Source organism: Pan paniscus, chromosome 11 (assembly GCF_029289425.2).
Source record: "Pan paniscus chromosome 11, NHGRI_mPanPan1-v2.0_pri, whole genome shotgun sequence".
Lineage (NCBI taxonomy): Eukaryota > Metazoa > Chordata > Mammalia > Primates > Hominidae > Pan > Pan paniscus.
Genome location: NC_073260.2, coordinates 85,475,446 through 85,484,610, shown reverse-complemented (window position 1 = coordinate 85,484,610; position 9,165 = coordinate 85,475,446).

The following is a 9,165-nucleotide window of genomic DNA, read 5'->3' as shown; positions in this document are numbered from 1 at the left end:
CACCAACCTTGCATTTTCATGAGGAAACCTTTTTTGAAACGTGTATACCCATCTGACTGTTTAAAGAATTAGGAATAGATAGGTACTATAACTTTTTTTTAATTAATAGACTTTTCTTATTTTATTTTATTTTATTTTATTTTTTTGAGATGGGTTTTGCTCTGCCGCCCAGGCTGGAGTGCAGTGGCGCTGTCTCGGCCCACTGCAACCTCCGTCTCCGGGCTCAAGCTACTCTCCCACTTCAGCCTCCTGAGTAGCTGAGACTGCAGGTGTGGGCCACCATGCCTGGCTAATTTTTTTTTTCTTTGGAGACGGATTTTCACTCTTGTTGCCCAGGCTGCAGTGCAATTCTCGGCTCACCACAACCTCCGCCCCCTGGGTTCAAACGATTCTCCTGCCTCAGCCTCCCAAGTAGCTGGGATTACAGGCATGTGCCACCACGCCCAGATAATTTTTTGCATTTTTAGTAGAGACGTGGTTTCACCATGTTGGCCAAGCTGGTCTCAAACTCCTGACCTCAGGTAATCCACCTTGCCTCGGCCTCCCAAAGTGCTGGGATTACAGGCGTGGGCCACTGTGCCTGGCCTTTTGTATTTTTTTTTTGTAGAGATGGGGTTTCACTATGTTGCCCAGGCTGGTCTCAAACTACTGGGGTCAAGCGATCTGTCCACCTCAGCCTCCCAAAGTGCTGGGATATTAATAGATGTACAGAGCAGTTTTAGGTATACAGAAATATTGAGCAGAAAGCACAGAGTTCCCATATACCTCCGCTCATCAACCCACACACAGTTTCCCCTATTATTAATATATTGCATTAGTTTAGTACATTTAAAATACATAGTTTATATTAGCTTTCATTCTGTCTGTTCTACAGTTCTGAGTTTTGCCAAATGCATGTCTTTTAGTGTGATTTCCACCAATGCAATGATGTAATATCCACCATTACAGTATCATAAAAAATAGTTTCACTGCCTGATATGGTTTGGATTTGTGTCCCCGCCCAAATCTCATGTCAAATTAAAGGAGGGGCCTGATGGGAGGCGATTGGATCATGGAACAGATTTCCCCTTTGCTGTTCTGGTGTTAGTGGATTCTCACAAGATCTGATGGTTTAAAAGTGTGTGGCACTTCCCCCTTCGTTCTCTCTTTTGCTTTGCCATGGTAAAGATGTGATTGCTTCCCCTTCACTTTCTGGCATGATTGTTAGTTTCCTGAGGCCTCCCAGTCATGCTTCCTGGTAAGCCTGCAGAACTATGAGTCAATTAAACCTCTTTCCATCATAAATTACCCCATCTCAGGTAACTGTTTATAGCAGTGTGAGAATGGATTAATACAGAATTTGGAACCAGGAGTGGGGTACTGCTATGAAGAGACCTGAAAATGTGGAAGCAACTTTGGAGCATAACTTTTTTTATTTCACATTGTGCCAGCAACATTTGTAGAAAAGGCTATCTTTTCTCCACTGTATTGCCTTTGATCTTTTGTCAAAGATCAGTTGCTGATACTTGTGTAGGTCTTTTTCTGGGTTCTCTATTTTGTTCCATTGATCTATTAATACTTGTCAGTTATTTCACCAACATGACACTGCCTTGATCACTGTAGCTTTATAGTAATTTTTGAAGCCAGGTGGTATTAGTCTTCTGACTTTTTCTTCAATATTGAGTTGACTATCTGGGTCTTTTGCATTTCCATATAAACTTTAGAATCAGTTTGTTGATGTCTACAAAATAACTTGCTGATATTTTATTGAGATTGTGTTGAATCTATTGATCAAGTTGGTAGGAACTAACATCTTAACAATATTGAATCTTCCTATCCATTAACATGGAATATCTCTCCATTTATTTAGTTATTTCTTTCTTTCATCTGAGTTTTGTACTTTTCCTCATATAGATCTTGCATGCATATTGTTAGATTTATACCTAAGTATTTCATTGTTTTAATGATAATATAAATTGTGTGTTTTAAATTTCAAATTCCAATTTTCATTGTTGGCTTATAGGAATGTAATTGACTTTTGTATAATAAGCTTGTATGCTGCAATCTTGCTAATAATCACTTAGTTCCAGATGTTTGTCTGTCAACTCTGGGGTTTCCTACAGGGACAATCATATCATTTGCAAACAGAGATAGTTTTATTTCTTCCTTCCCTATCTGTAGGCTTTTTACTTCATTTTTGTGTTTTGTTCCATTAGCTAGGACTTTCAGTATGATGTTGAATAGGTGTGGTGAGAGGGGACATCCTTCCCTTGATTACTATCTTAGGGGCATTTTCTTTCTCAGCATTTAACTATGATGTCAGCTATGAGTTTTCTGTAAATGTTCTTTATCAAGTTGAGGAGCTTCCCTCTATTCCTTGTTTGCTGAGAGTATTTATCATAAATGGGGATTGGATTTTGTCAAATGCATTTTCTGCATTTATTGATATGATTGTATGATTTTTTTCTTTAACCAGTTGACAAGATGGATTAGATTAATTTATTTTCTTTTTCCTTTTTTTTTTTTTTTTTTTTGAGATGGAGTCTCATTCTGTTACCCAGGCTGGAGTACAGTGGCGTGATCTTGGCTCATTGCAACCTCTGCCTTCCGGGTTCAAGTGATTCGCCTGCCTCAGCCTCCTGAGTAGCTGGGACTACAGATGCACACCACCATGCCCAGCTAATTTTTGTATTTTTAGTAGAGACGGGATTTCACCATGTTGGTGAGGCTGGTCTCAAACTCCTGACCTCGTGATCTGCCTGCCTTGGCCTCCCAAAATGCTGGGATTACAGGTGTGAGCCACCATGCCCAGGCCAGATTAATTGATTTTCTATGTTGAAACAGCTGTGCATACATACCTGAGATAAATCCAAATTATGGTATATAATTCCTTTTAAATATTGTTGAATTGTATTTGCTAATATTTTGTTGAGGGATTTTGCTTCCATATTCATGAGAAACATTGGTCTATGGTTTTCTTATCTTTTAATATCTTTGTCTGATTTTAGTCTTAGGCCACTGCTGGCTTATAGAATTAGTTAGAAAGTATCCCCTCTATTTTACTGAAAAGATTGTAGAGAATTTCTGTCTTAATGTTTGGCAGAATTCACCAGTGAAACTATATTGGCTTGGAGCTTTTTATAAAAAGTTATTAATTATTAATTCCATTTCTTTAATAGATATAGGCCTACTGAAGTAGTCTATTTCTTATTTGTGTGAGTTTTGGTATATTTGTCTTCTAAGGAATTGGTCCATTTCATCTATGTTATAGAATTTGTGGGCACAGAGTTGTTCATTGGATGTGAAATTCTAAGTTGACGAATTTTTTTCTGTCAACACTAAAAAAATTTTTTTTTTTTTTTTTTTTGAGACAGAATCTTGCTCTGTCGCCCAGGCTGGAGTGCAGTGGCGCGATCTTGGCTCACTGCAAGCTCCGCCTCCCGGGTTCACACCATTCTCCTGCCTCAGCCTCCCGAGTAGCTGGGACTACAGGCGTCCGCCACCATGCCTGGCTAATTTTTTTTTGTATTTTTAGTAGAGACGGGGTTTCACCGTGTTAGCCAGGATGGTCTCAATCCCCTGACCTCATGATCCACCCACCTTGGCCTCCCAAAGTGCTGGGACTACAGGCGTGAGCCACGGCCAACACTAAATATTTCACTCCACTGTCACTCGCCTGCTTTCTTAAGAGAAGTCTGATGTGGTTGTTACTCTGTTTCACAACATGTAACATCCCCTCCCCCCACCCACCTCCTTTCAAGATTTTCTCTTTGTTTTTTATTTTTCTAGAGTTTGAATATGGTATGTTTAGGTGTATGTTATCTGATATTTATCCTGATAAGTGTTCTCTTAGTTTCCTGGTCTATAGTTTGGTGCCTGTTATTAATTTTCAAAAATTATCAGCCATTATTACTTCAACTATTTCTTATCTTCATTTTTCCTCTCTTTTTGGTATTCCCATTATATGTATGTTACTTTTGTAATTATCTCACCTTCTTGGATATTCTGTTCTGTTTTTAAAAAATCTTTTATCTCTTTGCATTTAACGTTTGGCAGTATATATTGACATATCTTTGAGCTCACAGAGTCTTTCTCAGTTATATGCCATCTACTGATGAGCACATGAAAGCAGTCTTCATTTTTGTTTCATCGTTTTTGAATTGTAACATTTACTTTTGAATCTTTCTTAGAGCTTACATCTCCCTGTTTACATTATCCATCAGTTCTTGCATGGTATTCGCTTTTTCCATTATAGCCCTTAGCATATTAATCAGAGTCATTTTACATTTCAAGTCTGGTAATTCCAAAACCTCTGCCAATTCTGAGTCCAGTTCTGATGCTTGCTTTGTGTCTTCAGATTGTGTTATTTTTGCCTTTTAATGCACTGCAATTTTTATTGGAAGCCGAATACTATGTATCAGATAAAAGGAACTGCAGTAGATAGATCTTTAATGTAAAGTTTAATGTTTATCTGGCTAAGAGTTAAACTATGTTTCCTGTTTGTGGTAGCTGTGATGTCAAAAGCAAAAGTTTCCTCTAGTGTCCTTGTTTCTGTCTCCCATCTTGTCTTTGGGTGTTCATAGACTCCAGAAATAGGGTCTGAGCCTGCAGTTCTTTTAACTGTAATTCCAGGCTATCATGCAGGAGCTCTACTGATGCAGTAGTAATGAGTGTGAGGAGGGCAAGCCTTCTATAATCCTCTGATTAGATCCCAGTCTTTTAGTGAACTGAAGTTATGTATTTCTTTTCCTCCGTGTTAAAGTCTGAAGGGGGCTGGGGTTGGGGATTGCCTTCCCCAGGTCACTTAGGTTTTCATAAAAATCCTTTAGGCTGGGTTCTGGTAAAGTAGTTCCCCTGAGTGTGGGCCTTGTTAAGGGGAGCAGAGAGCTCTGAGCACGTCTCAAAAATGGTTACTTTTCCCCTCCACCCTGAGAAAAATCATCAAAGGAATTTTCTCTGATCTCCATACTGAGAACCTGGTAGGGATCTTGCAAGTAAAACTCTGCGAAGTGTTGGGGCTGCCTCCAAGACCAGGTTTCTTCTGAGTTCTTAACTCTAAATTTAGTCCACATTGAGCCTCTAGCAATTTACGAATTACAGTTTAAAATGTTGCTACCCATACTGCTGTGGACATCTGCCTCTGGGAATCTGCTCCTGGTAAGCTGTGATTCTCTGTATCTGCCTGTCTGTTTCTCCAGTTGTCCTGATAACAGTTTGTCCCATGATCTCAATTCTCTACTCGAGCTAAGAAGAGTTGTTAGTTTTCAGTTTGTTCAACCTCATTCTTGTGGAAGATAAGAATAATGACTTCCAAACTCCTTGCATGTCAGACCAGAAACCAAAGTCTGTTTATTGTGTTTTGAATTGCATTGCTTTATGCTGTAAGAACAGGTCTTTGTGAAGTTCAGTCAGACTTGCTTCCAGGCTTCTACTTTATTCCATGAAGTATCTTATCAAAGAATTTAAGCTAATTGAGTCTGTGACCATCCATAGTAGCACTACTCACCTCTGTTATTATCTTTCTTTTTTCTCATAGTTCTCTCACTACACAAAGTATCCTAAGTATGTTGACTACAACAAAATGGCAACTTCCTGAGGACAGGGAGCTTGTCTTTGTCTCACTGAGCATATATGTGCTCAAATATTTCTTGAGAAAGGAACAAGGACCTAAATCTGCTAGATACTACCAGGCAGTGGATTTCTGGTAATTAACAAGACATTACCTACCTTCCCCTAGCTTAGCATCTAGAGGTGGAGATGATAAGGACTATGATGAGAGACAACAGAGCAGAAGACAAGGACAGGAATTCTCGTAGTTGGCAGGGGCTTCTCTGAAGAGGTAACACTGACACTCACGCTCAAAAGGTGGGAGGGAAGAGATCATGTGCAGAATAGAATGGAGGGTAAGCCCCCACTCAGGAAAACCAGCGCTCACTATGGGAAAGATTTTATCCCATTTGAGGAAGACATAAAAGTCAAGTGCAGACACTTGAAGCCATTAAGAATGTTCCTTTGGCTTTACTCTGAGAAGTGCCTACCACAAGCCAGGCTAGCAAACACCTTCTCTTTTGTCTGAGCTAGACTGTCAAGCAAACCTCAGTGATGAAGAAGGCAAAGTGATATGGGTCCTTTCCTTTTTTTAAAGTAATTATTTCTTATTCAAATCAAGAAGTTAATTTGTGAAAATGTCCGTCACTCCCAGGCCAACTAGACCAAGACAAGAGTAATCAGAGCAATGGAGAGTGCGACTGAGAGAGAATAAGAATGACTGTCCCTTTACACACCCACCAGAATGGCTGCTTACGAGTCTGGCTGGCTAGAATAACTATTTTCTTTTTCTTTCTTTCTATTTTTTTGAGACAGTCTCGCTCTGTCGCCCAGGCTGGAGTGCAGTGGCATGATCTTGGCTCACTGCAAGCTCCACATCCTGGGTTCACACCATTCTCCTGCCTCAGCCTCCCAAGTAGCTGGGACTACAGGCACCCGCCACCATGCCCGGCTAATTTTTTGTATTTTTAGTAGAGACGGGGTTTCACCGTGTTAGCCAGGATGGTCTCGATCTCCTGACCTCGTGATCCACCTGCCTCAGTCTCCCAAAGTGCTGGGATTACAGGCGTGAGCCACCGCGCCGGGCCTAGAATAACTATTTTCTTGTTATTCTGAAGCTACTTTGGGTTCTTTTCTCAGTTCACAAATATTACACACATTTTTCAAATAGCAGAGATTCTTAAATATTCTGAATTTGAAGCCATATCACCCGAGGCTCATTCAAACTGCATGAAACTGATTATCATTAAAAAATCATGACTATTATTAAAAATGATGCAGTACAAACTGTTTTAGGGTAACAGAGTTAAAGAGGAAAAGGCCTTCTTTGTAGGAAAAAATAGAGTTAATAATTTCACAAGGATTAAAAGACTATCACCACCGTGCAACCTGAAATAATGGTTGTAGGCAATATTCATCAGTGGCTGCTAAATCCATTCATGATAGCTTAGTAAGAATTTCTTGAGATAAAATAACATAAAATTTATCATTAACTAAAGTTTATCATTTTAACCATTTTTAAGTGTACAGTTCAGTGGAATTAAGAATATTCACATGGATGTGCAACCATCCCCACCATCCATCTCCAAAATTTTTTCATCTTCCCTAATTGAAAATCTGTACCCATTAAAAACCATAACTTCCTCTTCCTTCCTCCCCCTACCCCCTGACAACCACCTTTCTAATTTCTGTATCTATGGGTGTGATTACTTTAGATACCCCATATAAGTGAAATCATACAATATCTGTCCTTTATGACTGGATTATTTCATTCCCTTAGCATAATGTCTTCAGAGTTCACTCATGTTATAGCAACTATCAGAATTTCATTCTATTTTAAGGCTGAATATGCACCATTGCATGTATATACCATATTTCATTTATCTATCCATCCGTTAATGGACACTTGGGTTACTTCCACGTGCTAGCTGTTGTGAATAATGCTGTTAGGAACACGAGAATATAAATACCGGTTCAAGTCCCTGCTTTCAATTTCTTTAGATATATTCCCACAAGTGCCATTTCTGGGTCATATGGTAATTCTCTGTTTAATTTTTGAGAAGCTGCTACGCTGTTTCCCACAGCAGCTATAGCATTCCAGCAATGTGCAAGCATTCAAATTTTTCTTCATCCTGACCAACACTTGTTTTTTTTTTTTTTTAAATAATAACCATTCTAATCAGTGTGAAGTTGTATCTCGCGATTTTGATTTGTATTTCCCTCATGACTGGTGATGTTGGCTATCTTTTCATGTGTCTGTAAGCCATTTGTATATCTTCTTTGGGGAAATGTCTCTATTCATGTCCTTTGCACATCTTCAAGCTAGATTGTTTCTTTTTGTTGTCACATTGTAGGAATTATTTATATATTCTAGATATGAATCCCTTATCAGATATGTGATTAGCAAACATTTTCTCCCAGTCTGTGTATTACCTTTTCACTCTACTGAGACTGTTTTGATGCACAAAAGTTACTAATTTTGATAAATCCCAATGTATCTATTTTTCTTTTGCTGCCTGTACATTTTACGTCAGATCTAGAGAACCATTGCCAAATCCAGTGTTGTGAAGAGTTTCCTCCATTGTGTTCTAAAGTTGCAGAGTTTTAGCACTTAACGTTTAGGTCTCTGATCCATTTTGAGTTAATTTTTGTATATGGTGTAAGGTAAGGGTCAGCTCATTCATTTGCATATAGATATCTACTTTTCCAGCACCATTTTGCTGCTTCTAGGATAGGTAGATTCATTTTAAAAAATCAAATTTGGAAAGTTTCAGTCATTTTCTTTCCCTCCTTTTTTTCTCAGTATGCATACATTAGTATGTCTGATGATGCCTCACAGGTCTCTCAAGCTCTGTTCATTATTGTTTATTCTTTTTTCTTTCTGTTTCTCCAACTGAAGAATTTCAAATGACTTATCTTCAAGATTGTTAATTCTACCTTCTGCCTGCTCAAATGTATTGTTGAAAGCCTCTGGTGACCTTTTCATCTTGCATATTGTACATTTCATTTCCTAAATTTTTATTTTGTTCGTTTTATGTTTCCACTTCCTTGATGATATTTTCTAGTTTTTATACATTGCATTCTGCTTTCCTTTTGTTACTTTTCCATGATTTCCTTTAAGATCTTTGAGCATCTATAGGACATTTGATTTAAAGTTTTTGTCTATAAAGTTCAATGTCTGTTCTTGCTCAAGGATACTTTCTCTTTTCTCTTTTCCTGTAAATTAGCCATTTTTTTCTTATGTCTTTGCATGACTTAGAATATTTTGTTGAAAACTGGACATTTTAAATGTTATAATGTGGCCACTCTGAAAATATGTTTTTCTCTTTTAAAGTTCTGTTACTGTTGTTCACCATGGTTTGTAGTTGCTTATTTGTATACTGACTTTTATAAACCAGTTTTTTAAAGACTGTATTCTTTGTTTTTCATGGCACCTGCTATGGTATATGTCTTCCCTCAAAATTCCTATGTTGGAATCCTAACCGCCAAGGTAATGGTGTGAAGAGGTGAGGCCTTGGGAAATGATTAGATCTTGAGAGCTGATACTTCGTGATTGGGATTAATGTCCTTATAAAAGAAACTTCAGAGAGTTGAGCAGCCCCTTCCATCATGTAGGGACACGGTGAGAAGGCACTGTCT